The sequence below is a fragment of the Electrona antarctica genome (genome assembly GCF_951216825.1).
Source record: "Electrona antarctica genome assembly, chromosome: 23".
Taxonomy (NCBI): Eukaryota; Metazoa; Chordata; class Actinopteri; order Myctophiformes; family Myctophidae; genus Electrona; species Electrona antarctica.
In genome coordinates this window covers 23,994,933-24,001,360 of record NC_136804.1, presented here as the reverse complement: position 1 = coordinate 24,001,360, position 6,428 = coordinate 23,994,933, and positions in this window count along the sequence as shown.

Here is a 6,428-nt window from a genome sequence, read left to right as displayed (position 1 = left end):
TCTGTCTCTCTCTCTGTCTCTGTCTCTGGGTCCAGCTACTGTTCCGCTGATGTATGTCTTTTTACTGTGGCAGCCAGCGGTCTCATAACAGCGGATGCACTATGGATACCTCCAAGACTCTCTTCGACAGAAACAGGAAGCAGTTCATAGCGCAAGGTCGCAACCCCACTCATTCAGAGCCCATGAGTCAAGTGTGGCCCACCCTGATGGAACAGCGGAAGGTTCCGGTCTCTCACCGGCAAGGTGTGGAAGGATATTTGCGTGTGCGTGTGTCCGACTGTGTGTGTGTGTGTGCGTGTGCATGTGTGTGTGTGAGAGAGAGAGAGAGAGCAAGAGAGTACATACACATCTGTCCAGCAGCAGCTGTGTAACATTATTAAACAAAGCCCAGAGGCACACCTAAACACAACCACAGCTGGAACTGATACAGGCCTGCGTCCACAGGGGGAAACTACTGTGCAAGGTACTACTATAGGTCCACTCCAGACACAGCCTGACATAAGTCAGTGGCTGCATGGGGCCATATAGGTTACTATTGCATTGCTATTTTGGTTTACATATTATTTGTCACTTCAACCCATTTATGCCTGATTCTTGTTCCACATGACGTCACGTCAGTCACACATGTAAGCCAGACTCAAACTTCACACTTGGGCGAAATTAGGGGCGCCTTTGGAGGCACGCACAAAGTCCATAGACTTAGCTGCAACATGACTTCACGGGGGACCTGAATAAGACATTGAATAAGTTCATGCTTAAAGCAAATATGCTACGTCCTCAGCATTAGTCCAATGTCACTTTGATTACACAAGCCTAACCTGGTACAGCGGTATATCTAAAAACACCAAAAATAAACTACAGACATCACAAAATAAACTAATGCGGGTAGTTCTGTATCTCTCCCCAAGAACCCACATTGGTGCTAACCACTTTAGAGAGTTAAATTGGCTTCCAGTCGAAGGTAGAATACAACAACTGAGACTCATTATGGTCTATAAAATCTTAAAGGAAAAATGCCCAACATATTTTAACGGTTACTTCCCGTATGTCAACGAGTCCCATAGCTGGAATTCAAGGGCGAGTGTAGCTGATCTTAAACTACCAAACCTAAAAAATAAGGTAGGCAGAAGCGCATTTATATATACGGGGGTGGAGGACTGGAACAAAATCCCAAGGGAAATTAAATTTGCCCAGTCCTTGAACATTTTTAAAAAATATGTTGAAAAACTGGCTGATGGGCAAGCTAGAATAGTGCTGTATTTATCTATCTATCTATTTATTATGTATTTATTGTTTTGTTTAGTGATCGATGATGGTGTCGTTGTAATGTCCATTATTGTCAACGCATGTTCTTCCTATATCATATGCTGTATTTATTTATTTGGACCACAATGGAATTAAGTCTTTTTGTGCAATCCTGAAAATTCTGTACTGCTCTTTTTGAACTGTATCTTGAATATATCAAATAAATCAAATAAAATCAAGTCCAACCAGGGAAACTCCCCCCTGTCAGGTGTAAAGGAGCAACTTGGACACTCAGGCATGAAGGAAGTCCGTTGCTCTCCCCATGTCCCCCATATATGGGGAATAGGTTGGCGGAGGGTGTGTAGAGCCCAGGATCACATTAGATAATTGACACAGGGGTGAAAATGGGTTACAAAATCGTGGGATAAAAATATATTATAAAAAAAAAGAAGCAAATATTAAAAAGTCCATAGACTTGGCTGCAACATGACTTCACGGGGGACCTGAATAAGACATAAACACAAGTTCATGCTTAAAGCAAATATTAAAAAGTCCATAGACTTGGCTGCCACATGACGGCACAATGAAAAGCCAGGCATTGGAGGGGCTAGCATCCCTCCAAAAATTGCCAACGTTCACTTAAAATGATGTACACTTCTTCTCGTTATAAAGCTTGCAACAGGTGACAGGTCTACATTTAAAGGAGTAGTGTTAGCAGTTTAGCATGTTGAGGAAGGTTTGTGATTGGAGCTGTAGAAATAGAGAACGAGATAAAGTCAGTGGTGGAAAGAGGACTCCGCTAGCCTCCACCTAGTCCGTTCCACCTCAGCCCAAAATGAATCCCCAGACATTAACATCCATAGCCTCATTCGTTTCATCGTTTCATAATTAATGCCTCCCACATCCCTAAGTGACTGAGATAGAATTGTGAAATCAGCAGTTATGAGCAGGACCGTTATAGCCCAGAGGGACAGACATGCATTTCATTAAATACAAAGGCAGATATTCCTCTAATTGAAAGGGTCTTTGTTTTTAAATAATGTATCCCTTGCTCGGTTTGCCCTGCAGAATAACTCTACATTTCCTCTTTTCTACAGCAAAAAAAAGGCAAAGTTTCAGAAGTTGTGCTGGGGGTCGGCAACTCCAGTATTTGTCCTTTTGCCAGCTGTTTTCCTTCCTGAGGTAAATCTCTATAAATCAATGAGAGTTAATCTGCTGAGAAGATTGTGAGCTCGACACCGGCTGCAGGGGCACTCCATCTCCATTGGTTACAGAGCATCCATCAAGTGCTCAATGAAGGCTCAACAGAGCGGTGTCACCCCACCAGCTCCCCACCCGCCAACACCACCCTCCATCTCCTCCGCCCGCCTGCCCACCCTCTCCTCACAGGATCTGTGCAAGATAATAAGGTCACAGAGGACCGGTTGTGGTAGGAATTACAAACTACAACGTTGTCATTGACACTTTGCGTCCTCTTTTTCCATTTATCTTGGTCGTGCTGGTACGAATGCACGTGTATGCTTGGCAGGTATTGATGGTGACGTAATTAAGATATGTATCAATGCCGGGTTATAACTGGCTTTTGTTGGTGACGTAATAAAGATAGGTTTCAGATTACATACATGTATACAGACATTACCTTTAATTCACCCGACATATTGCGTCACCATCGACAGCCAGTTATAACCCGACATTGAAACATATCTTAATTACATCACCATCAACATCAGTATATATACCTATACCAAGCATACGCACATAAAAAAGCCAGCCGACCACAGTATAGTACTTTCAACTTATAACTTACATACATGTATACATACATACGTTACCTGTTACCCAACCAATATTGAAACATATTGTAATTACGTCACCATTGACAGCCAGTTATAACCCGACTTTAGTATATCATTTCAATGTTTTACAGAGAGGCTGAGATTTGAAAGTTCGTCGACAGTACTTGCACGCTCTGCTTGCGCACTAGTAGGCCATTTATGGCCTACTAGTGTGCAACGCGCAAGTAGGCACTCGACAGAGTGCAGTTCTAGTTTTATTTGTGCAGGACATTGTCTTCAGACGTGAGTCTGTTCCTCCTTCAGTGCTGCTGTCTCGAGGGGCCCGCGGTGTTCCTCTGCGGGGAAAGACGATCTGAGTGCCCTGCCATTCATCATGTAACCTTAGCTGCCGGGGCACAGTGGACCGAGGACGTTCGGAGGTGATATAGAGCCGGAGCTGGGTGCAAATCATCTTCATACTCATGCAGGGAGAGAGCGGTTTAGGAATTCCATGCATTCATTCTGTCTCTCGACTCGGACCGACTCGACGCAGAAATCTCAAATCTCACCTCTAGCCGACTGGTTTCCATGCATGCACATTGCACACTGACACACACGAACGAGGTAGATTATGTGCTATCATATTGTAATGTAAAGGTCAAAACGTATGCCAGACATCCCTTGGTATGTGCACGTGTCAAGGGAAGAGAGAGAGAGAGAGAGAGAGAGAGAGAGAGAGAGAGAGAGAGAGAGAGAGAGAGAGAGAGAGAGATAGAAATGCTTAAGGGACTGCTGCCATGTAAGCCGGAGTCTTAATACCAGTGCAAGGACAGACAATGCTAAAAGTTATCAGAATACTCTTATACATGGCAAGAAAGACCATACTCAAGCATTGTATTCATAGGGACACTCCTACACTGGATGATTGGTATGAGGAGATACTTACTGGTAGGCTACCTCTGGAGAAACTCCTCCTCCGTGGTAACATGCAAGGGTCAGATGCAGTGGAGCCCTCCATAGAACTAAGCTTCAATGTACCTTATTGAACAGTATGAAAAACAAAAATTGACCGGTAACCTGTAATGTACAATCATATCAAAACAGTGGTGTAGCCTCTCTCTCTCTTTCCTTGTCTTTTTTCTTTTTGAGGGGCACTCCTATGCACAGCTTTGTATGGGTGTGTTTGTAGCACGGAATGTGATGATTTGGGACAAGATGACATACATTTTCACTTCATTGTCAATGGCATTAAAAAAAAAAAAACATCAAACCCTCTTCATTGTCAATGGAGCTTTTAAAACAAACATTGAACTTAAAACAAACATTAAACCTGTATATAAGAAATTGGTGGTTCTATACATACTGTATACTGCAACTGAACAAATGTGAAATGTCAGAACCTCAATAAAAAAAAGTATCTAGAGAGGGGCAGAGAGAGAGGATATCGAGATACATTATTAAATGCCAGTGGGAGATAGTATAGTGTGTGTTTGTGTGTGTGAGAGAGAGAGAGAGAGAGAGAGAGAGAGAGAGACAGACCAGCATGAGTGGTTCCCGGGCTTGAACCCAGGACGACCTTATTGTGTTTACACAGGTTGCCCTCCTCCCCTCTTACACCCCCTCCCCTCCCGTCTTAGACCTCCCTCGCCTGAACCACACTGTGGTCTTATCAAAGGTGAAGAACTTCACCAACAGGCAAGATCACGCAGGATGTTGAGCCTCGCCCCCATAGCCTCATGGGCTGGGCACAGCCTGCACGCGTGACTATGAACTATGGGCAGTTTGCTCAGCATACAAATAACCTACACCTACAACCTACAGTGTTCTGGTGCAATGTCAAAGCCTTTATCATCCGTTCTAGTGGTCCTCAAAATGACACCACCAGACTCACTCAGACCCTAAACTGGACTACAAAGCAGCAGGTGTATACCTCTGGGTCTGTGACTGAATGTCCTCTAGTCTAGATCGGTGGTTATTATTATTAATAATAATAATAATAATAATGATGAGTCATCATCATTATTATTATTACTATTATTATTATATTTGAACTGGGGACCCCCCAAAATAATCATACTTGAACTGGGTCCCTCCACCCTGACAAACACGTGGAATTGTAGCAGTTGAGGCATTACATTTTGGGTTTGACTCGGTTCCACAGCAAGATAAATATTGTAAAAATAGCACATCTACAAGCTCACAACGCCGTGGACTTGTGAGCTTGTAGGTCGGCTATTTTCACAAATTGTGCCTCTTTCTTATATGTTGACAATTTGGCCAATGTTTGACCAGTTTTTTATAGTATAGTTTGTTTATTACTTTTGAAGCAGTAACGATTTGTGTTAGGTATTAAAACGGTCTTAAAAGTCACTTCACTGTGAAGTAGAGCGGAGCAGGTGGGTACACCGATACTGACAAACATTTCGCTTCTTGCACTGCTGCACTCCTTTATGCATCCTTCTGTTTCACTCCACCTTAGGCACTATTGATTCAGTTCTCCTTTTTTTAACGTTTTTTTGTGGCTTTCGCCTTTATTTTATTTTTTTTTATGGAGGGACAGACAGTAGGCTGACAGGAAATGGGGAGAGAGATGGGGGAGTGACATGCAGTAAAGGCCGTCAGGATCGGAAGTCGAACCCGTGGCACACTGCCAGACTGGATTACCAGCCAAGGTGCCTGGACCGCTGAGCCATGGCCCAGGCCGAGTCAGTTCTCCTTTAGTAAGATTCTAACCTTGCTACACGTTTGGTGCTGAACTCAACTTTACTCTTGACTATGTTTTTGCTTTGAGGACTTTTGTACCCCTTCATTAAAACTATTGAAACTTGCATTCTCTGCCTCTTATGTCAATACCAAGACCCGCAGGTTGACCCAAAAGAGAGATTAGATGTTTGCCCGGGACTCAAACTAGTGAAAATAGCAGATCTACAAGCGTAAAAATGAAACCAAATGGACCCGCACGTACGGGTCCATTTGGTTTCATTTTTATGCTCTCAAGAGTTAAAGATCTATAAGGGTCCATTTGGTTACTAACTCTCCATCATTTAGCTGGGGACCACCTGGAATCCCTTCCCGGACCACTGGTGGTCCCCGGACCACTGGTTGAAAACCACTGATTGTGGTTGCTTGTGGAAGCAAGCCACTGGAGACCACACGGAGAGCAGGAATCAAGGGGAACAGAACAGACAGGGTTCAACAACAAAGCCAACAACTACCGGCACAGCCTTCCACCTGTCTCCCCCAAAACCAATGAACAGTCACTAAGTTAAACTAAAGCACCAAGGAAGGGGTGACCCCATAGCTGAATTGCAAGGGTGCATGCATACCACATGGGGCACAAAATGTGTCCCTGGTTCAACTCCCGGAAGGCCGGCCGCCCGAACCGGGAACCTGTCTCACTCTCACCCT